Raw genomic sequence first — 25,952 nt, forward strand, 5'->3', positions numbered from 1 at the left:
AACCCTAAAACACTACCCCCTGCACGACCCCCTACACTACACTAAAACCACTGCTTAACCCTAAACCCTAAAACACTACACACAGCACGACCCCCTACACTACCCAAATACCACTGCACTACCCAAAACCCTAAAACACTACCCCCAGCATGACCCTCTACACTACACAAACACCACTTCACAACCCTAAACTCTAAAACACTGCCCCCAGCACTAACCCCTACACTACACAAACACCGCTGCACCACCCTAAACCCTAAAATACTACCCACAGCATGACTCCCTACACTACACAAACACCACCTCACTTCCCTAAACCCTAAAACACTGCTCCCAGCACGACCCTCCATACTACCCAAACACCAGTGAACTACCCTTACCCCTAAAACACTACCCCTACACTACCCAAACACCACTGATTTAACCTAAACCCTAAAACACTCCCCAGCACTACCTACTACACCACACAAATACCACTGCACTACCCTAAACCCTAAAACACTACCCCAGCACGACTTACTACCCTACCCAAACACCACTGCACTACCCTAAACTCTAAAACACTACCCTCAGCATGACCCCCTACAGTACCGCAACACCACTGCACTACCCTAAACCCTAAAACACTACCCCCAGCATGACCATTTACACTACCGAAACACCACTGCTCTACATTAATCCCTAAAACACTACCCCCAGCATGACCCCCTCCACTTCCCAATCTCCACTGCACTACCCTAAACCCTAAAATACTACCCACAGCATGACTCCCTACACTACACAAACACCACTGCACTTCCCTAAACCCTAAAACACTTCTCCCAGCACGACCCCCTATACTACCCAAACACCACTGAACTACCCTTACCCTTAAAACACTACCCCCAGCACTACCCCTACACTACCCAAACACCACTGATCTAACCTAAACCCTAAAACACTCCCCAGCACTACCTACTACACTACACAAATACCTCTGCACTACAATAAACCCTAAAACACTACCCCAGCACGACTTACTACCCTACCCAAACACCACTGCACTACCCTAAACTCTAAAACACTACCCTCAGCATGACCCCCTACAGTACACCAACACCACTGCACTACCCTAAACCCTAAAACACTACCCCCAGCATGACCATTTACACTACCGAAACACCACTGCACTACCCTAATCCCTAAAACACTACCACCAGCACGACCCCATACACTAACCAAACACAACTGCACTACCATAAAACACTACCACCAGCATGACCCCCTCCACTTCCCAAACTCCACTGTACTACCCTAAACCCAAAAACACTATACGCAGCATTACCCCCTACACTACACAAACACCACTGCACTACCTTTAACCCTAAAACATGACCCCCTACACTACACAAACACAACTGCACTATCCTAAACCCTAATACACACACCCAGCACGACCCCCTACACTACACAAACACCACTGTACTACTCTAAACCCTAAAACACTACTCTCTACACTACACAAACAACACTGCACTACCCTAAACACTAAAAAAGACTACCCCCAGCATGACCCCCTACACTACCCAAACTCCACTGCACTACCCTAAACCCTAAATCTGCCCCCAGCATTACCCCCTAATCGACACAAACACCACTGAACTACCCTAAACCCTAAAACACTACCCCCTGCACGACTCACTACACTACACTAAAACCACTGCTTAACCCTAAACTCTAAAACACTACACCCAGCACGACCCCCTACACTACCCAAATACCACTGCACTACCCAAAACCCTAAAACACTACCCCCAGCAGGACCCCCTACACTACACAAACACCACTGCACTACCCTAAACTCTAAAACACTGCCCCCAGCACGAACCCCTACACTACACAAACACCACTGCACTACCCTAAACCCTAAAATACTACCCACAGCATGACTCCCTACACTACACAAATACCACCTCACTTCCCTAAACCCTAAAACACTGCTCCCAGCACGACCCCCTATACTACCCAAACACCAGTGAACTACCCTTACCCCTAAAACACTACCCCTACACTACCCAAACACCACTGATCTAACCTAAACCCTAAAACACTCCCCACCACTACCTACTACACTACACAAATACCACTGCACTACCCTAAACCATAAAACACTACCCCAGCACGACTTACTACCCTACCCAAACACCACTGCACTACCCTAAACTCTAAACACTACCCTCAGCATGACCCCCTACAGTATCACAACACCACTGCACTACCCTAAACCCTAAAACACTACCCCCAGCATGACCATTTACACTACCGAAACACCACTGCACTACCCTAATCCTTAAAACACTACCCCCAGCACAACCCCATACACTAATCAAACACTTCTGCACTACCATAAAACACTACCACCAGCATGACCCCCTCCACTTCCCAAACTCCACTGCACTACCCTAAACCCAAAAACACTATACGCAGCATGACCCCCTACACTACACAAACACCACTGCACTACCCTAAACCATGACCCCCTACACTACACAAACACAACTGCACTATCCTAAACCCTAATACACACCCCCAGCACGACCCCCTACACTACACAAACACCACTGTACTACTCTAAACCCTAAAACACTACTCCCTACACTACACAAACAACACTGCACTACCCTAAACACTAAATCTGCCCACAGCATTACCCCCTAATCGACACAAACACCACTGAACTACCCTTAACCCTAAAAATCTACCCCCTGCACGACCCCCTAGACTACACTAACACCACTGCACAACCCTAAACACTAAAACACTACACCCAGCACAACCCCCTACACTACCCAAAAACCACTGCACTACCCAAAACCCTAAAACACTACCCCCAGCATGACCCCCTACACTACACAAACACCACTGCACTACCCTAAACTCTAAAACACTGCCCCCAGCACTAACCCCTACACGACACAAACACCACTGCACTATCCTAAACACTAAATCTACCTCCATCATGACCCCCTAAACTACACAAACATTACTGCACTACCCTAAACCCTAAAACACTACCCCCAGCACTACCCCCTACACTACACAAACTCCACTGCACTACCGTAAACCCTAATACACTACCTCCAGCATTACCCCTACACTACTCAAACACCACTGCACTACACTAAACCCTAAAGTACTACCCCCAGCACGACCCCCTACACTACCCAAACACCACTGCATTACCCTAAACCCTAAAACACTACCCCCAGCACAACCCTCTTTACTACCTAAACACCACTGCTCTACCCTAAACCCTAAAACACTACCCCCAGCACGACTCCCCACACTACCCCAACACCACTGCACTATCCTAAACACTAAAAAACGACCGCCTACACTACAAAAACACCACTGCACTATCCTAAACCCTAAAACACTACCCGTAGCATGACCCCTACACTACACAAACACCCCTGCACTATCCTAAACCATAAAAAACTACCCCTACACTATACAAACAACACTGCACTACCATAAACCCTAAAACACTACCCCCAGCACAACCGCCTACACGACCCAAACACCACTGCACTACCCTAAACCCTAAATCTACCCCCAGCACGACCCCTTACACTACATAAACACCACTGCACTACCCTAAACCCTAAAACACTACAACCAGCACGACTCCTTACACTACACATACACCACTGCACTACCCTAAACCCTAAAACACTAACCACAGCATGACCCCCTACACTACACAAACACCACTGTACTTCCCTAAACCCTAAAACACTACTTCCAGCACAACACCATACACTACCCAAACACCACTGCACTATCCTAAACACTAAAACACTACCCCTAGCATGACCCCTACACTACACAGACACCACAGCAGTACCCTAAACACAAAAAAACTACCCCCTACACTATACAAACAACACTGCACTACCCTAAACCCTAAAACACAACCCCCAACACAACCTCCTACATGACCCAAACACCACTGCACTACCCTAAACCCTAAATCTACCCCCAGCATGAACCCCTACACTACCCAAACTCCACTGCACTACCCTAAACCCTAAATCTTCCCCCAGCATTACCCCCTAATCGACACAAACACCACTGAACTACACTAAACCCTAAAACACTACCCCCTGCATGACCCCCTATACTACACTAAAACCACTGCACAACCATAAACCCTAAAACACTACACCCAGCACGACCCCCTACACTACCCAAATACCACTGCACTACCCAAAACCCTAAAACACTACCCCCAGCATGACCCCCTACACTACACAAACACCACTGCACTACCCTAAACTCTAAAACACTGCCCCCAGCACTAACCCCTACACTACACAAACACCACTGAACTATCCGAAACACTAAATCTACCCCCATCATGACCCCCTAAACTACACAAACATTACTGCACTACCCTAAACCCTAAAACACTACCCCCAGCACTACCCCCTACACTACACAAACTCCACTGCACTACCCTAAACCCTAATACACTACCTCCAGCACGACCCCCACACTACCCAAACACCACTGCACTACTCTAAACCCTAAAGTACTACCCCCAGCACGACCCCCTACACCACCTAAAACACCACTGCATTACCCTAAACCCTAAAACACTACCCCCAGCACAACCCTCTATACTACCTAAACACCACTGCTCTACCCTAAACTCTAAAACACTACCCCAGCACGACTCCCCACACTACCCCAACACCACTGCACTATCCTAAACACTAAAACACAACCGCCTACACTACAAAAACACCACTGCACTATCCTAAACCTTAAAACACTACCCGTAGCATGACCCCTACAGTACACAAACACCCCTGCACTATCCTAAACCATAAAAAACTACCCCCTACACTATACAAACAACACTGCACTACCCTAAACCCTAAAACACTACCCCCAGCACAACCGCCTACACGACCCAAACACCACTGCACTACCCTAAACCCTAAATCTACCCCCAGCACGACCCCTTACACTACATAAACACCACTGCACTACCCTAAAACCCAAAAACACTACAACCAGCACGACCCCTTACACTACACATACACCACTGCACTACCCTAAACCCTAAAACACTACCCACAGCATGACCCCCTACACTACACAAACTCCCCTGTACTTCCCTAAACCGTAAAACACTACTCCCAGCACAACACCATACACTACCCAAACACCACTGCACTATCCTACACACTAAAACACTACCCCTAGCATGACCCCTACACTACGCAGACACCACTGCAGTACCCTAAACACTAAAAAACTACCCCTACACTATACAAACAACACTGCACTACCCTAAACCCTAAAACACTCCCCCCAGCACAACCTCCTACATAACCCAAACACCACTGCACTACCCTAAACCCTAAATCTACCCTCAGCACGACTTCATACACTACAGAAACACCACGGCACTACCCTAAACCCTAAAACACTACCCCCAGCACGACCCCTTACACTACACAAACACCACTGCACTACCCTAAACCCTAAAATACTACCCACAGCATGACTCCCTACACTACACAAACACCACTGCACTTCCCTAAACCCTAAAACACTGCTCCCAGCACGACCCCCTATACTACCCAAACACCACTGAACTACCCTTACCCCTAAAACACTACCCCCAGCACTACCCCTACACTACCCAAACACCACTGATCTAACCTAAACCCTAAAACAATCCCCAGCACTACCTACTACACTACACAAATACCACTGCACTACCCTAAACCCTAAAACACTACCCCAGCACGACTTACAACCCTACCCAAACACCACTGCACTACCCTAAACTCTAAAACACTACCCTCAGCATGACCCCCTACAGTACCCCAACACCACTGCACTACCCTAAACCCTAAAACACTACCCCCAGCATGACCATTTACACTACCGAAACACCACTGCACTACCCTAATCCCTAAAACACTACCCCCAGCACGACCCGAAACACTAACCAAACACTACTGCACTACCATAAAACACTACCACCAGCATGACCCCCTCCACTTCCCAAACTACACTGCACTACCCTAAACCCAAAAACACTATACGCAGCATGACCCCCTACACTACACAAACACCACTGCACTACCCTAAACCCTAAACCCTAAAACATGACCCCCTACACTACACAAACACAACTGCACTATCCTAAACCCTAATACACACCCCCAGCACGACCCCCTACGCTACACAAACACCACCGTACTACTCTAAACCCTAAAACACTACTCCCTACACTACAAAAACAACACTGAACTACCCTAAACACCTAAAAAGACTACCCCAGCATGACCCCCTACACTACCCAAACTCCACTGCACTACCCTAAACACTAAATCTGCCCCCAGCATTACCCCCTAATCGACACAAACACCACTGAACTACCCTAAACCCTAAAACACTACCCACTGCACGACCCCCTACACTACACTAAAACCACTGCACAACCCTAAACCCTAAAACACTACACCCAGCACAACCCCTACACTACCCAAATACCACTGCACTACCCAAAACCCTAAAACACTACCCCCAGCATGACCCCCTACACTACACAAACACCACTGCACTACCCTAAACTCTAAAACACTGCCCTCAGCACTAACCCCTACACTACACAAACACCACTGCACTATCCTAAACACTAAATCTACCCCCATCATGACCCCCTAAACTACACAAACATTACTACACTACCCTAAACCCTAAAACACTACCCCCAGCACTACCCCCTACACTACACAAACTCCACTGCACTACCCTAAACCCTAATACACTACCTCCAGCACGACCCTCTACACTACCCAAACACCACTGCATTACCCTAAACGCTAAAACACTACCTCAAGAACAACCCTCTACACTACCTAAACACCACTGCTCTACACTAAACCCTAAAACACTACCCCCAGCACGACTCCCCACACTACCCCAACACCACTGCACTATCCTAAACACTAAAACACGACCGCCTACACTACAAAAACACCACTGCACTATCCTAAACCCTAAAACACTACCCGTAGCATGACCCCTACACTACACAAACACCCCTACACTATCCTAAACCATAAAAAACTACCCCTACACTATACAAACAACACTGCACTACCCTAAACCCTAAAACACTACCCCCAGCACAACCGCATACACGACCCAAACACCACTGCACTACCCTAAACTCTAAATCTACCCCCAGCACGACCCCTTACACTACATAAACACCACTGCACTACCCTAAACCCTAAAACACTACAACCAGCACAACCCTTACACTACACATACGCCACTGCACTACCCTAAACACTAAAACACTACTCACAACATGAAACCTTACACTACACAAACAACACTGTACTTCCCTAAACCCTAACACACTACTCCCAGCACAACACCATACACTACCCAAACACCACTGCACTATCCTAAACACTAAAACACTACACCTAGCATGACCCCTACACTACACAGACACCGCTGCAGTACCCTAAACACTAAAAAAACTACCCCCTATACTATACAAATAACACTGCACTACCCTAAACCCTAAAACACTACCCCAGCACAACCTCCTACATGACTCAAACACCACTGCACTACCCTAAACCCTAAATCTACCCTCAGCACGACCTCTTACACTACAGACACACCACAGCACTACCCTAAACCCTAAAACACTACCCCCAGCACGACCCCTTACACTACACAAACACCACTGCACTACCCTAAACCCTAAAATACTACCCACAGCATGACTCCCTACACTACACAAACACCACTGCACTTCCCTAAACCCTAAAACACTGCTCCCAGCACGACCCCCTATACTACCCAAACACCACTGAACTACCCTTCCCTAAAACATTACTCCCAGCAGTACCCCTACACTACCCAAACACCACTGATCTAACCTAAACCCTAATACACTCCCCAGCTCTACCTACTACACTACACAAATACTTCTGCCCTACCCTAAACCCTAAAACACTACCCCAGCACGACTTACTACCCTACCCAAACACCACTGCACTACCCTAAACTCTAAAACACTACCCTCAGCATGACCCCCTACAGTACCCCAACACCACTGCACTACCCTAAACCCTAAAACACTACCCCCAGCATGACCATTTACACTACCGAAACACCACTGCACTACCCTAATCCCTAAAACACTACCCCCAGCATGACCCCATACACTAACCAAACACTACTGCACTACCATAAAAGACTACTACCAGCATGACCCCCTCCACTTCCCAAACTCCACTGCACTACCCTAAAACCAAAAACACTATACGCAGCATGACCCCCTACACTACACAGATACCACTGCACTACCCTAAACCCTAAAACATGACCCCCTATAGTACACAAACACAACTGCACTATCCTAAACCCTAATACACAGCCTCAGCACGACCCCCTACACTACACAAACACCACTGTACTACTCTAAACCCTAAAACACTACTCCCTACACTACACAAACAACACTGCACTACACTAAACACTAAAAAAGACTACCCCCAGCATGACCCCCTACACTACACAAACTCCACTGCACTACCCTAAACCCTAAATCTGCCCCCAGCATTACCCCCTAATCGACACAAACACCACTGAACTACCCTAAACCCTAAAACACTACCCCCTGCACAACCCCCTACACTACACTAAAACCACTGCTTAATCCTAAACCCTAAAACACTACACACAGCACGACCCCCTACACTACCCAAATACCACTGCACTACCCAAAACCCTAAAACACTACCCCCAGCATGACCCTCTACACTACACAAACACCACTTCACAACCCTAAACTCTAAAACACTGCCCCCAGCACTAACCCCTACACTACACAAACACCACTGCACCACCCTAAACCCTAAAATACTACCCACAGCATGACTCCCTACACTACACAAACACCACCTCACTTCCCTAAACCCTAAAACACTGCTCCCAGCACGACCCCCCATACTACCCAAACACCAGTGAACTACCCTTACCCCTAAAACACTACCCCTACACTACCCAAACACCACTGATCTAACCTAAACCCTAAAACACTCCCCAGTACTACCTACTACACCACACAAATACCACTGCACTACCCTAAACCCTAAAACACTACCCCAGCACGACTTACTACCCTACCCAAACACCACTGTACTACCCTAAACTCTAAAACACTACCCTCAGCATGACCCCCTACAGTACCGCAACACCACTGCACTACCCTAAACCCTAAAACACTACCCCCAGCATGACCATTTACACTACCGAAACACCACTGCAATACCCTAATCCCTAAAACACTACCCCCAGCATGACCCCCTCCACTTCCCAAACTCCACTGCACTACCCTAAATCCAAAAACACTATACGCAGCATGACCCCCTACACTACACAAACACCACTGCACTATCCTAAACCCTAAAACATGACCCCCTACACTACACAAACACAACTGCACTATCCTAAACCCTAATACACACCCCCAGCACGACCCCCTACACCACACAAACACCACTGTACTACTCTAAACCCTAAAACACTACTCCCTATACTACACAAACAACACTGCACTACCCTAAACCCTAAAACACTACCCCCAGCAAAACCGCCTACACGACCCAAACACCACTGCACTACCCTAAACCCTAAATCTACCCCCAGCACGACCCCTTACACTACACATACACCACTGCACTACCCTAAACCCTAAAACACTACACCCAGCATGACCCCCTACACTACACAAACACCACTGTACTTCCCTAAACCCTAAACACTACTCCCAGCACAACACCATACACTACCCAAACACCACTGCACTATCCTAAACACTAAAACACTACCCCTAGCATGACCCCTACACTGCACAGACACCACTGCAGTACCCCAAACACTAAAAAAATACCCCCTACACTATGGAAACAACACTGCACTACTCTAAACCCTAAAACACTACCCCCAGCACAAACTCCTACATGACCCAAACACCACTCCACTACCCTAAACCCTAAATCTACCCTCAGCACGACATCTTACACTACAGAAACACCACTGCACTACCCTAAACCCTAAAACACTACCCCCAGCACGACCCCTTACACTACACAAACACCACTGCACTACCCTAAACCCTAAAATACTACCCACAGCATGACTCCCTACAAAACACAAATACCACTGCACTTCCCTAAACCCTAAAACACTGCTCCCAGCACGACCCCCTATACTACACAAAGACCACTGAACTACCCTTACCCCTAAAACACTACCCCCAGCACTACCCCTACACTACCCACACACCACTGATCTAACCTAAACCCTAAAACACTCCCCAGCACTACCTACTACACTACACAAATACCACTGCACTACCCTAAACCCTAAAACACTACCCCAGCACGACTTAATACCCTACCCAAACACCACTGTACTACCCTAAACTCTAAAACACTACCCTCAGCATGACCCCCTACAGTACCCCAACACCACTGCACCACCCTAAACCCTAAAACAATACCCCCAGCATGACCATTTACACTACCGAAACACCACTGCACTACTCTAATCTCTAAAATACTACCCCCAGCACGACCCCATACACTAACCAAACACTACTGCACTACCATAAAACACTACCACCAGCATGACCCCCTCCACTTCCCAAACTCCACTGCACTACCCTAAACCCAAAAACACTATACACAGCATGACCCCCTACACTACACAAATACCACTGCACTACCCTAAACCCTAAAACATGACCCCTACACTACACAAACACAACTGCACTATCCTAAACCCTAAAACACTACCCCCTGCACGACCCCCTACACTACACTAAAACCACTGCACAACCCTAAACCCTAAAACACTACTCCCAGCACGACCCCTACACTACCCAAATACCACTGCACTACATAAAACACTAAAGCACTACCCCCAGCACAACCCCTACACTACCCAAACACCACTGCATTACCCTAAAACCTAACATACTACCCCCAGCAGACCTTCTACACCACCCAAACACTAATACACTGTCATGGCGTCAGTGGCTATGTTACACAAAAATGCCACTAACCTTTGAAGATAGCCGTCGGGAGCGATGGAGCGTGGTTTATCCCCCCTCGACCCTGAGGCGCAGACCCTCGCAGAGCGTCGGGGACACTGCTGCAAGGGAAAGCCCCCCGGGGAAAAGGGAAGTGGAAAAAATAAGAAAACGCTGCTGAACAGCGAGGTGCCTCTGGTCCTGCGTCTGTGGTTGGGGTGTGTGCAAAGGCCGAGGAACCTCCCAGGGTTGAACTACAGAGGGAATACAAACAAAGAGTGGTGAGTAAGCGCTCCCCACCCCCACTCCACTTAAGCACACCAGGCTACGTTCCCCACCCTGTAGCAACAAAGACTCACAAGGGAGAGTAGCAGCATGCGCAAGAAATTTCTGTAGAATCGTTGAAGGGTTTCTTCGTTATGACGCAGATGTTGCGCTTGGAGAAATGCTTTGAGAATTGGCAATCACATAGGCAGTTTATTGCCCCCACACTGTTGCTTCACAGTCAGGGTTTCTCATCTTTCCAGAATGCGCCTGGAATCTTAGCAAATCAAAGAATACTGGGGTGAAGCGCGGTTCCTGGTACAGATAGGAGTCACTACTCACTCTATTTCACCAGGAGGGGAGTTCATAGCGGGGCGCGCCGACATCTGACTCATTTCCGGGTCCAGGAGCAGCAACGCGCATGGTTCCACATCGGTGCTGCCATAAGTCTGTGGATTTCAACGAGGTTCATCCAACTCTTGAATCCTTCGTGTAGATATCCCGCGGGGAATATCATCCGCGATTGAAGCAGGAAATGGATTGTCAAGCCCCGATCCCTGGAAAAGGGATGTGCTTTATTATTGTTCCGGCGGAACAGCCGGGAACTTCTTCCGGGCCGCCTGCCGCGTGCATGACGGGATTTGTAGAGCCGGGCATTTGGAGATCCCACGGCCTCCCCTTACGCGCCATGCATACTGGACAGCGCGCTGGATCTGAGAGGTACCGGGGGGGTAGTGTATTTTGCGCTCCGCGCCCTGGCCTTGTAATGTGCAAATCACGACAGAGCCCCCTCGTAAGGACTGCCGTCCCGGCGGTCGACCTGGCTTTCCGGCATTTCGAGCATGAAATCGTGCCACGAGAAGAGAACAGTGGAGGTTACCAGCGGGTTCCCAAGTACGGTCTTCTAACCCGTATCCTACCCAATCTATCAGGTACTGTACGCGCCCTCTGACTAAACGGGAGTCTAGTACTTCTCGTACTTCGTATTCTTCCTGTCCGTCTATTTCAATAGGGACGGGCCTAGAGGGAAGTCTCATGGAATCGGGACAACTTTTCATTAAAGAAACATGAAATACTGGATGTATGTGCCAGGCTTGGGGAAGTAATAGTTTTAGAGCGACAGGGTTAATGACTTCAACCACTTTGTAAGGCCCTATGTATTTGGGTGAAAGCTTACCCCCTCCCTTCAGATGTAGGTTTTTTGTGGCCAGCCACACCAAGTCTCCCACTTGATAGATAGGTTCAGGATTTCTCTTCTTCTCTGGGAAGTGTTTGTGGGCGGTTTGAGCTTTCAGCAGCTGTTTCTTTGCTTCTTTCAACACGGTCCGAATTTGGGCGTGATGTTCCTGGATAGTAGAATGTTTGGAAACCACAGGCCATTCAAAGGGAAGCATATTTGGATGAAACCCTTAAAGACAGAAGAAGGGTGAACATCCCAAAGTGGTATGTTCCGCGTTGTTGTACGCGAATTCCGCTGCCCAAATCAACGGGTACCATTCGGAAGTGTTTTGTAGAGTGAAATATCGAAGGTATTGCTCCAAGGATTGGTTTAGACATTCCGTCTTGCCGTCTGTTTGAGGGTGGTAACTGGTGGATAATCGGGCGTCTTCCCTCATGGTGGAGCAAAGCGCCTTCCAGAAACGAGAGGTGAACTGAGTACCACGGTCTTTGATGAGGACCCTGGGGATTCCATGGGCACACACAACATGCTGCAGGAATGTGACTGCTAGCTCGGAGTACGTTGGAAGTCTTTTCAAAGGAACAAAGTGGTCCATCTTTGTCAGGTGGTCTATGATCACGAGAATGGTGGTATAACCTTCACAGGGGGGCATCTCGACAATAAAATCCATGGAGACTGTATGCCAGGGGAGCGGAGGAATAGGAATGAGCCGTAAGAGTCCTGTGGGCTTAGAATGACTTGCCTTGCTTTGAGCACACACTGCACAAGTACGTAGGTAGTCTCGAGTGTCTTTACGCAGTGTGGGCCACCAAAAGGATCTCTCTATTACAGCTATGGTTTTGTGCTCTCCCAGGTGACCTCCGAGGGTGGAATCGTGAGCCCAAGCCAACACTTGCTTTTGGAGGGTGAACAAGGGGACGTACAAGTCATGGTTGTGATATGCCAGGTGTTCGTTGGTTATTCGATTTTCGGGGTCTTCGACTAACCACTGTTGGATGTTCAGGTCGATCATGGCTGTCTTGACGTCCTCAAGAGAGTTCTGAGACATGAGTAGCGCAATGGTGTTCTCTGAAAAGGCACTGCTGGGTAATATGGAGGGAGCTTCCGTTGTTTCTTCCTCCAGAGTCTCTGCTGGTTCGTCCTTTCTTCACAGGGCGTCTGCTTACCATTCTGGAGACCTGGTTTATATTTAATGATAAAGTCATAATCCGAAAAGAAAAGAGACCACCGGAGTTGTCGTGGTGTCAGAGCCTTGGTGGTTTTGAGGAATCGCAGGTTTCTATGATCAGTATAGATCTCAACAGTATGGTGAGCTCCCAGGAGGTAATGCCTCCATTCTTCACAGGCCCTTTTTATTGCTAAGAGCTCTTTGTCCGAGATCGAATAGTTCGCCTCACTGGGGGTGAGTTTTTTAGAATAGAAGGCGACTGGGTGGATTTGCCCGGTGGTAGGATGCCGTTGCGACAACACCCCTCCCAGTCCATGTTGTGAGGCATCTGTTTCCAGGATGAAGGGCAAGCGAGAGTCTGGATGACGCAGGATGGGAGCGTGGGTGAGCCTGTGCTTTAATTCCTCAAATGCTTGGTCCGCCTCGTCGTTTCACAAGAAGGGGACATTCTTTCGCAGTAGACAGGTTATGGGGTGGATAACTTTGGAGAAGTCTTTGATGATCCTCCGATAATAGTTGGCGAAACCAAGGAAGCTCTGCACGGATTTTACGTTGAGTGGTGCCCTCCATTGTTTTATTGCTGAGACCTTTTCCGTATCCATTTGGAAGCCTCGTGCATTGATTACGTATCCCAAGAAGGCGATTTCTTGCATGTGAAAAAGGCATTTCTCAAGTTTGGCGTAGAGAGAGTGGTGTTGCAGGCGTTCCCGGACAGTTCTTACATGGGTGATATGATCTGGGAGGTTTGTGGAATAGATGAGAATAACGTCAATGTAGGCGATGCATATGGAATCCAGCAATCCGTGCAACACTTCGTCCATAAAAAACTGGAACGCTGGTGGTGCATTGCACAATCCAAAGGGCATCACTTGGTACTCGAAGAGCCCGTACTCAGTTCGAAAAGCGGTTTTCCATTTGTCTCCTGTTCTAACCCGTACCAAGTGATATGCCCCTCAGAGGTCCAGTTTGGTGTAGACCTGAGTCCCTTTCAATTGATCCAACAATACCGGTATCAAGGGTAATGGGTACCTGTTTGTTGGACCCGGCCTCGTGGCGTGGTCTTAAACCCCGTGGATTGTGCCTGTTCCCCGCACCAGCCTACCCGGGCCGACCCTTCGGGCCGCCAGGGACCTCTCCCCTCTTCGAGGTCCCCCCTTGGATTGTACCCGTTTCACTACACTGGCCTACGCGGCCCCCTTGCCAGGCCGCACAGGGACCCCTCACCCCTTCGGGGTTCCCCCCCCTTTGGATCATGCGTGCTCCACACACCAGCCACGCGGCCCGGCTCCCGCCGGCCTCGGCCCCAGCGAAGCCCTGACATCGAGGCACCAAGATCTGGCCAGGGGGCATCACCGGACCACTTCACCACTCCCGGAGGAGGGGAGTTTCGATGGGACCCCCACCGTCCCCCAACACCGAGGTGCGATCCCCCTCCGGCCTCCCGGGACCTGGCGCCTCTCCCGCTGGGCGTCTGGCCTCTCCCAACCCGGCCTCTCCGCCCCCCCCAGGCGCAAGGGTCCGGACATCAAAGGGCTCCAGACCTATATCTGGAGCAACCCCGCAATGGGACAGCAGTTGTATCCCGGGGTCGAGAGCCCTGCTGATTGAATCGCGGCCGACCCAACGGAGAAGAACTCTTGCTTGAGACTCTACCACGAGCCCTGCTGACTGCGTCGCGGCTCCACCTTATTGAGATCACGAAACCTCACGGAACATCGGGGCCCTGCTGACGCTGTTGTGGCCCAACCTCGCTGAAACCTCCCTCGGAGCCCTGCTGACATCGTCGCGGCTCGAGCTGAACCAAGACACCGTAAGAGCCCAGCTGACCTGGTCGCGGCTCGAACTCCACGGACTGAACACCAGAGCCCTGCTGACGCCGTCGCGGCTCGACCCCTCTGAGATCCGGAGGCCCTCCAGCTTGGGGATAAGAACTGGGCCCCAGGTACCCTCGTACCAAGCCGCTGCTAAAGACTGTCCCACTACCCCGTCCCTACCAAAGACTTTGAGACTCTTGTGGATCCCTCGATCCCCCCTTGTAAATATTGATAACCGTAACTTCATAAGTGCTGATCAAGAACTGCTCGTCTTGCTGAATCTCCTCGAGTCCTGTGTGGTGGTGTTACTGTGCTAGTACGTTATAGGAGAAGGACCTCTCCCGGAGGCTTTTCAGCAGCGCTCGGCTACTTCGTGCCGTGTGGGGGCCGCTCTGGGTGGTCTCTCCGACTCCCCCGAGGCCCGCCTTCCAACACTGTTCTTTATGGTGATTTTGTTGAGGGCTCTATAATCTATACACGTCCTCAAATCGTCACAATCTTTTTTAGTGATGAAAAAGAGAGGGGACGAGGCGGGAGATGATGAGGGTCGGATGAATCCAGACGCTAGGTTTTCATCCAAGTAGTTCTTGAGATACCGGTTTTCGGGTTCATTAAGGGCGTATACTCGGCTACAGGGGATGTCGGCACCAGGCAGTAAATCGATGCGGCAATCATATGGCCGATGTGGTGGTAGTTGGGTCGCCTTATGTTTATCAAAGACCGGCAGAAAGGACAGGTATTCTTCCGGAAGCTGGGTAGAACAACACAGTCCGATGGCTTCCACTCCTGACGCAACGAACTCGGCTTGAGTATGGATAGCTGGTTCCTGGAGTGTGGATTGCTTCATGCAATGGTTCCTGCAGAACTCAGAAGACAAGGATATCGTACGAAGTGTCCACCGTATAACAGGGTCATGCAACGTTAGCCATGGCATACCCAAAATCAGGCGAAAATGAAGGGCGTCGATGAGATCGAAGCTTATTGTCTCATAATGCTCCTCGGTAATCTTCATCACCAGTGGAATGGTCTGGTATCGGATGGGTCCTGAAGTCAGTGCCTTCCCATCTACTGCCCGTACCCAGGTAGGAGTCGTCTTCTGGACATAGGGGACTCCTATGTTCCTAGCGTATTGCTGGTCAATGAAATTGCCCGTAGCTCCAGAGTCGGTCAAACCAGGCACGCGTATGGGTGAGTCCGATGTTACCCAAAGAGTGACGTCAACATTCAGGTGGGCCACAGAGGGTTGGATGGTGTTAGCCAAAATAGAAGGGATCGTGAGCACTTCAGAACCCAAGACGGAGATCCCGTCCTGACTTGGGTGTCTTAGTTTTCCGCTTCCTGTTGAGTGGCCGCTTGGGTCCTAAGAATGGATCCCCTATCTGGACCTTTAGTTCTGGCCCGACATTCCTGTACAAAGTGTCCCCCTTTTCCACATTATAGGCATAATTTCTGTTGTCGTCTTTTCTCTCTTTCTTCTGTGGTCAGAGGACCACGGAGTCCTCCGATTTGCATGGGTTCAGACCCGTCTGCTGTCTTGGGGTGTTCGTCCACAGACGGTCGAAGTCGAGGCAAGACAAAACGGGGTTCTCCTCTGCTTTTATCCCCCTTCCTCTCCTGCAACCTATGGTCTAATTGAACTGATAGCTCAATTAGTTCTTCACACGTCTGCAGAAGCTGTACGACTTTGGAAAGAACGTCCTTCAGTTCTCCCCGAAGTCCCTGGTAGAATAATGAAGTACGCTTTTCTTGCGGCCAGGTTGTTTCTACTAGGAGCCGATTAAAGTTCGTTATGTACGTAAGGAGGTCTTGCGATCCTTGTCGTAGTGTCATAAGTTCTCGATCCAGCGAAAGCATGTGGGTTTTTCTGTCGAACAGTTTTCTCAGTTGCCCACAGAAGTCTTGAAAGTTATGAAGCACGGGATCGTTTCTTTCCATTAAGGGAATCGTCCAATTTGATGCATTTCCTCCCATATAGGACATCATAAATGACGTCTTGGAGGCATCATCCTGAAACACTGCGGGTTTGCACAGAAAATGGAGTTGGCATTGGTGTAGGAAGGTTTCGAATTTTTTCGGATCCCCATAGAAACGTTCTGGGGGGGCTAGCGGAATACCAGGGTTCGGTATCACATGGACCGTAGGGATGATACCTGCAGCAGGCGAGGAGGCTGAAGGGGTTGAAAACAAACCGGTTCCCTTGGGCCCTTCCCCTAGGGACGATATGGGGGGTGGTAATGTCCAGTCTTTAATATAGGAGCCCCTCCCTGTGGTTACGGCCGGTACTGGTTCTTGAGAGCCCTGCTACCTCCCTACGTAGGGTTCCCATTTCATTCCTGAGCTCCTGGGTCTCTCTGCGGGAGATCTGTACTTTCTGCTGGAGAGCATTAATACTCTCCAGTAGTGTGGACATGACCGCTGCGGTGTCCATCGCTCAGGCTGGCCAATTCCTTGGGCTTGACAATCTGTCATGGCGTCAGTGGCTATGTTACAAAAAAATGCCACTAACCTCGGAAGATAGCTGTCGGGAGTGATGGAGCGTGGTTTATCCCCCCTCGACCCTGAGGCGCAGACCCTCGCAGAGCAATGGGGACACTGCTGCATGGGAAAGCCCCCCGGGGAAAAGGGAAGTGGAAAAAATATGAAAACGCTGCTGAACAGCGAGGTGCCTCTGGTCCTGCGTCTGGAGGTTGGGGTGTGTGCAAAGGCCGAGGAACCTCCCAGGGTTGAACTACAGGGGGGAATACAAACAAAGAGTGGTGAGTAAGCGCTCCCCACCCCCACTCCACTCAAGCACACCAGGCTACGATTTCCACCCTGTAGCAACAAATACTCACAAGGGAGAGTAGCAGCATGCGCAAGGATTTCTGTAGAATCGTCAAAGGGATTCTGCGTTATGATGCAGATGTTGAGCTTGGAGAAATGCTTTGAGAATTGGCAATCACATAGGCAGTTTATCGCCCCCACACTGTTGCTTCACAGTCAGGGTTTCTCAACTTTCCGGAATGCGCCTGGAATCTTAGCAAATCAAAGAATACTGGGGTGAAGCGCGGTTTCTGGTACAGATAGGAGTCACTACTCACTCTATTTCACCAGGAGGGAAGTTCATAGCGGGGCGTGCCGATGGCTGACTCACTTCCGGGTCCAGGAGCAGCAACGCGCATGGTTTCACATCGGTGCTGCCATAAGTCTGTGGGTTTCAACGAGGTTCATCCAACTCTTGAATCCTTCGTGTAGATATCCCGTGGGGAATACCATCCGCGATTGAAGCAGGAAATGGATTATCAAGCCCCGATCCCTGGAAAAGGGAAGGGCTTTATTATTGTTCCGGCGGAACAGCCGGGAACTTTTTCCGGGCCGCCTGCCGTGTGCATGACGGGATTTGTAGTGCCGGGCGTTTGGAGATCCCACGGCCTCAACTTACGCGCCATGCATACCAAACAGCGCGCTGGATATGAGAGTTACCGGGGGGTAGTTATTTTGCGCGCCGCGCCCTGGCCTTGTAATGTGCAAATCGCGACATACACTACCCTAAACCCTAAAACACTTGCCCAAGCAAGACCCCCTACACTACCCAAACAACACTACACTACCCTAAACCCTAAAACACTACATCCAGCACGACCCCCTACACTACCCAAACACCAATGCACTACCCTAAACCCTAAAGCACTACCCCCAGCATGACCCCTACACTACCCACACACCACTGCATTACCCTAAACCCTAAACAAATACCCCCAGCACGACCCTCTACACGACCCAAACACCTATACATTATCCTAAACACTAAATTCACTACCCCCAGCAAGATCCCCTACACTACCCAAACACCACTGCACTACCCTAAAGCCTCAAACACTACCCCCAGCACCAACCCTTACAATACCCAAACAACACTGCACTACCCTAAACCATAAAACACGACCCCCGGCAAGACTCCATACACTACCCAAACACCGCTGCACTGCCTTAAACCCTAAAACACAACGGCCTACACTACACAAACACCACTGCACTATCCTAAACCCTAAAACACTACCCCCAGCATGACCCCCTACAATACAAAAACACAACTGCAGTACCCTAAACCTAAAACAGTACCCCAAACACTACTCAAACTCCACTGCACTACACTAAACCCTAAAACACTACCCTCTACATGGCCCCCTACACTACCCAAACACCACTGCACTACACCGAACCCTAAAACACGACCCCCTACACTTCACAAACACAACTGCACAACTCTAAACCCTAAGACACTACCCACATCGTGACCCCCTACACTACACAAACAACACTGCACTACCCTAAACCCTTAAACACTACTCCCAGCATGACACCCACACTACCCAAACACCACTGAACTACCCATACCCCTACAACACTACCCCCAGCACGACCCCAACACTACCCAAACACCACTACACTACCCTAAATCCTAAAACACTATCCCCAGCATGGCCCCCTACACTACCCAAACACCACTGCACTACCCTACACCCTAAAACACTACCCCCAGCATGACACTCTACACTACCCAAACACCACTGCACTACCCTAAAACACTACCCCAAGCATGACCCCCTACACTACCCAAGCACTAATGCACTACTATAAAACACTACACCCAGCACGACCCCCTACACTACCTAAACACCACTGCACTACCCTAAAACACTGCCCGCAGCACAACCCTCTGTACTACACAAACACCGATGAACTACCTAAACCCTAAAACACTACCCCCTACACTACACAAACACCACTGCACAACCATAAACCCTAAAAGACTACCCCCAGCATGACCCCCTACAATACCCAAAAACCACTGAACTACCCTCACCCCAAAAACACTAACCCCATCACTACCCCCACACTACACAAACACCACCACACTACCCTAAACCCTAAAACAATCCCACCATCACTACCCCCTACACTACACAAACACCACTGCACTACCCTAAACCCTAAAGCACTACCCCCAGCATGACCCCTACACCACCCAAACACCACTGCACTATCCAACACCCTAAAACACTACCCCCAGCATGACACTCTACACCACGCAAACACCACTGCACTACCCTACACCCTAAAACACTACCCCAAGCACGACCCCCTGCACAACCCAAACACTACTGCACTACCATAAAGCACTACACCCAGCACGACCACCTACACAACCCAAACACCAAGGCACTTCCCTAAAACACTACCCGCAGCACGACTCCCTAAACTACCCAAACACCGCTGCACTACCTAAACCCTAAAACACTACCACCTACAGTATACAAACACCACTGTACAACCCTAAACCCTAAAAGACTACCCACAGCATGACCTCCCACACTACCCAAAAAACACTGCACTACCCTAAATCCTAAAACATTACCCCCAGCACGACCCGCTACACTAACGAAACACCACTGAATAACAGTAAACCCTAAAACACTACATCCAGCACGACCCCCTACACTACACAAACAACACTGCACTACCCTAAACCCTAAAACACTACTCCCAGCATGACACCCACACTACCCAAACACCACTGAACTACCCATACCCCTACAACACTACCCCCAGCACGACCCCAACACTACCCAAACACCACTACACTACCCTAAATCCTAAAACACTATCCCCAGCATGGCCCCCTACACTACCCAAACACCACTGCACTACCCTACACCCTAAAACACTACCCCCAGCATGACACTCTACACTACCCAAACGCCACTGCACTACCCTAAAACACTACGCCAAGCACGACCCCCTACACTACCCAAGCACTAATGCACTACCATAAAACACTACACCCAGCACGACCCCCTACACTACCTAAACACCACTGCACTACCCTAAAACACTACCCGCAGCACGACCCTCTGTACTACACAAACACCGATGCACTACCTAAACCCTAAAACACTACCCCCTACACTACACAAACACCACTGCACAACCATAAACCCTAAAAGACTACCCCCAGCATGACCCCCTACACTACCCAAAAACCACTGAACTACCCTTACCCCAAAAACACTAACCCCATCACTACCCCCACACTACACAAACACCACCGCACTACCCTAAACCCTAAAACAATCCCACCATCACCACCCCCTACACTACACAAACACCACTGCACTACCCTAAACCCTAAAGCACTACCCCCAGCATGACCCCTATACCACCCAAACACCACTGCACTATCCAACACCCTAAAACACTACCCCCAGCATGACACTCTACACCACGCAAACACCACTGCACTACCCTACACCCTAAAACACTACCCCAAGCACGACCCCCTACACTACCCAAACACTACTGCACTACCATAAAGCACTACACCCAGCACGACCACCTACACAACCCAAACACCAAGGCACTTCCCTAAAACACTACCCGCAGCACGACTCCCTAAACTACCCAAACACCGCTGCACTACCTAAACCCTAAAACACTACCACCTACAGTACACAAACACCACTGTACAACCCTAAACCCTAAAAGACTACCCACAGCATGACCTCCCACACTACCCAAAAAACACTGCACTACCCTAAATCCTAAAACATTACCCCCAGCACGACCCGCTACACTAACGAAACACCACTGAATAACAGTAAACCCTAAAACACTACATCCAGCACGACCCCCTACACTACCCAAACACCAATGCACTACCCTAAACCCTAAAGCACTACCCCAGCATGACCCCTACACTACCCACATACCACTGCATTACCCTAAACCCTAAACCACTACCCCCAGCACGACCCTCTACATGACCCAAACACCAAAACATTATCCTAAACGCTAAATTCACTACCCCCAGCAAGATCACCTACACTACCCAAACACCACTGCACTACCCTAAACCCTCAAACACTACCCCCAGCACAACCCCTTACACTACCCAAACACAACTGCACTACCCTAAACCATAAAACACGACCCCCGGCACGACTCCATACACTACCCAAACACCACTGCACTGCCATAAACCCTAAAACACAACGGCCTACACTACACAAACACCACTGCACTATCCTAAACCCTAAAACACTACCCCCAGCATGACCCCCTACAATACAAAAACACAACTGCAGTACCCTAAACCTAAAACAGTACCCCAAACACTACTCAAACTCCACTGCACTTCACTAAACCCTAAAACACTACCCTCTACATGGCCCCCTACACTACCCAAACACCACTGCACTACACTGAACCCTAAAACACGACCCCCTACACTTCACAAACACAACTGCACTACCCTAAACCCTAAAACACTACCCACAGCATGACCCCCTACACTACACAAACAACACTGCACTACCCTAAACCCTAAAACACTACTCCCAGCATGACACCCACACTACCCAAACACCACTGAACTACCCAATTCCCTACAACACTACCCCCAGCACGACCCCAACACTACCCAAACACCACTACACTACCCTAAATCCTAAAACACTATCCCCAGCATGGCCCCCTACACTACCCAAACACAACTGCACTACCCTACACCCTAAAACACTACCCCCAGCATGACACTCTACACTACCCAAGCACTACTGCACTACCATAAAACACTACACCCAGCACGACCCCCTACACTACCTAAACACCACTGCTCTACCCTAAAACACTGCCCGAAGCACAACCCTCTGTACTACACAAACACTGATGCACTACCTAAACCCTAAAACACTACCCCCTACACTACACAAACACCACTGCACAACCATAAACCCTAAAAGACTACCCCCAACATGACCCCCTACACTACCCAAAAACCACTGAACTACCCTTACCCCAAAAACACTAACCCCATCACTACCCCCACACTACACAAACACCACCGCACTACCCTAAACCCTAAAACACTCCCACCATCACTACCCCCCACACTACACAAAAACCAATGCAGTGCCCTAAACCCTAAAGCACTACCCCCAGCATGACACCTACACTACCCAAACACCACTGCACTATCCAACAACCTAAAACACTACCCCCAGCATGACACTCTACACTACGCAAACATCACTGCACTACCCTACACCCTAAAACACTACCCCAAGCACGACCCCCTACACTACCCAAACACTATTGCACTACCATAAAACACTACACCCAGCACGACCACCTACACTACCCAAACACCACTGGACTTCCCTAAAACACTTCCCGCAGCACGTCTCCCTAAACTACCCAAACACCGCTGCACTACCTAAACCCTAAAACACTACCACCTACAGTACACAAACACCACTGTACAACCCTAAACCCTAAAAGACTACCCCCAGCATGACCGCCTACACTACCCAAAAAACACTGCACTACCCTAAATCCTAAAACATTACCCCCAGCACGACCCGCTACACCACACAAACACCACTGAATAACAGTAAACCCTAAAACACTACATCCAGCACGAACCCCTACACTACCCAAACACCAATGCACTACCCTAAACCCTAAAGCACTACACCCAGCATGACCCCTACACTACCCACACACCACTGCATTACCCTAAACCCTAAACCACTACCCCCAGCACGACCCTCTACAAGACCCAAACACCAATACATTATCCTAAACACTAAATTCACTACCCCCAGCAAGATCCCCTACACTACCCAAACACCACTGCACTACCCTAAACCCTCAAACACTACCCCCAGCACGACTCCTTACACTACCCAAACAAAACTGCACTACCCTAAACCATAAAACACGACCCCCGGCACGACTCCATACACTACCCAAACACCACTGCACTGCCTTAAACCCTAAAACACGACGGCCTACACTACACAAACACCACTGCACTATCCTAAACCCTAAAACACTACCCCCAGCATGACCCCTACAATACAAAAACACAACTGCAGTACCCTAAACCTAAAACCGTACCCCATACACTACTCAAACTCCACTGCACTACACTAAACCCTAAAACACTACCCTCTACATGGCCCCCTACACTACCCAAACACCACTGCACTACACTGAACCCTAAAACACGACCCCCTACACTTCACAAACACAACTGCACTACCCTAAACCCTAAAACACTACCCACAGCATGACCCCCTACACTACACAAACAACACTGCACTACCCTAAACCTTAAGGGCCCGATTCACAGAACTAACTTAAGACAAAATCCTAAACTTACTACCATTTTCGTATTCACAGAAGGCACTTACTCATTTTGATATTCACAGAAGTTAGGAGTCCTAACTTTAGGACTCCTAAATGCCTTCTGTGAATACCGAAAGTCTTAAAATTAGGATTTTTCTCAGTTTAGGAGTTCTAAAGTTAGGACTCCTAACTTTACTACTACTCAACTGAGAAAAATCCTAATTTTAAGGCTTTCGGTATTCACAGAAGGCATTTAGGAGTACTAAAGTTAGGACTCCTAACTTCTACGAATACCGCAGTGAGTAAGTGTCTTCTGTGAATACCAAAATGAGTAAATGCCTTCTGTGAATACGAAAATGGTAGTAAGTTTAGGATTTTGTCTTAAGTTAGTTCTGTGAATCAGGCCCTAAAACACTACTCCCAGCATGACACCCATACTACCCAAACACCACTGAACTACCCATACCCCTACAATACTACCCCCAGCATGACCCCAACACTACCCAAACACCACTACACTACCCTAAATCCTAAAACACTATCCCCAGCATGGCCCCCTACACTACCCAAACACCACTGCACTAGCCTACACCCTAAAACACTACCCCCAGCATGACACTCTACCCAACCCAAATGCCACTGCACTACCCTAAACCCTAAAACACTACCCCAAGCACGACCCCCTACAAGACCCAAGCACTACTGCACTACCATAAAACACTACACCCAGCACGACCCCCTACACTACCTAAACACCACTGCACTACCCTAAAACACTGCCCGCAGCATGACCCTCTGTACTACACAAACACCGATGCACTACCTAAACCCTAAAACACTACCCCCTACACTACACAAACACCACTGCACAACCATAAACCCTAAAAGACTACCCCCAGCATGACCGCCTACACTACCCAAAAAACACTGCACTACCCTAAAACCTAAAACATTACCCCAGCACGACAACGCTACACTACCCAAACACCACTGAATAACAGTAAACCCTAAAACACTACATCCAGCACGACCCCCTACACTACCCAAACACCAATGCACTGCCCTAAACCCTAAAGCACTACCCCCAGCATGACCCCTACACTACCCAAAAAACACTGAACTACCCTTACCCCAAAAACACTAACCCCATCACTACCCCCCACACTACACAAACACCACCGCACTACCCTAAACCCTAAAACACTCCCACCATCACTACCCCCTACA

This window comes from Triturus cristatus, chromosome 7, assembly GCF_964204655.1.
Source record: "Triturus cristatus chromosome 7, aTriCri1.1, whole genome shotgun sequence".
Taxonomy (NCBI): Eukaryota; Metazoa; Chordata; class Amphibia; order Caudata; family Salamandridae; genus Triturus; species Triturus cristatus.